Source organism: Diplotaxodon limnothrissa, linkage group LG20 (genome assembly GCF_057381915.1).
Source record: "Diplotaxodon limnothrissa isolate DT_005_m linkage group LG20, D_limnothrissa_male_GT1.1, whole genome shotgun sequence".
NCBI lineage: Eukaryota > Metazoa > Chordata > Actinopteri > Cichliformes > Cichlidae > Diplotaxodon > Diplotaxodon limnothrissa.
In genome coordinates, this window is record NC_140615.1 from 31,735,552 (window position 1) to 31,736,074 (window position 523).

The window sequence follows — 523 nt, forward strand, 5'->3', positions numbered from 1 at the left end:
CCATCCCCCAAATCCCTCTTTCTTTGTTTCGGATTTTAATTTCCGTCACGGATTTCTTCTCTCACTCTAATTGTCATTTCTCTGTGATTCAAAAACAAAACCCACCCTTCCTGACAACCTTCAGGACCACTGTCAGTACAGTGGAAGCAGCTCTTTTGTTCCTAGAAAACACCCAATTAAAATGTATCCACAACACATGCATGCAGCCACTGAGACAAAAATATCTTCATTATGGTGTCTGATGCCTCATTCTTTATGGTAATCATTTACATGACCTTATTTTATGTGCAGCACTCCCTCAGCTTACATGTTGCTCTGTCCAACCGCTTCAAAAATCTTGATTCATTCGGAATAACAGCTGCCCTGCATCATACGTCATCAAGGATGTGCTGGAGAGCAGCTGTAAAGTGAAAAGGTGAAGTCTTTAAAGATTCATTAGCGTCACCCTAAAGCAGCATGGCACAGTAACCTCCAGAGCTGAATGCAGTCCAGTCCAAATCATGGGCTCTCATTGCACACCTCA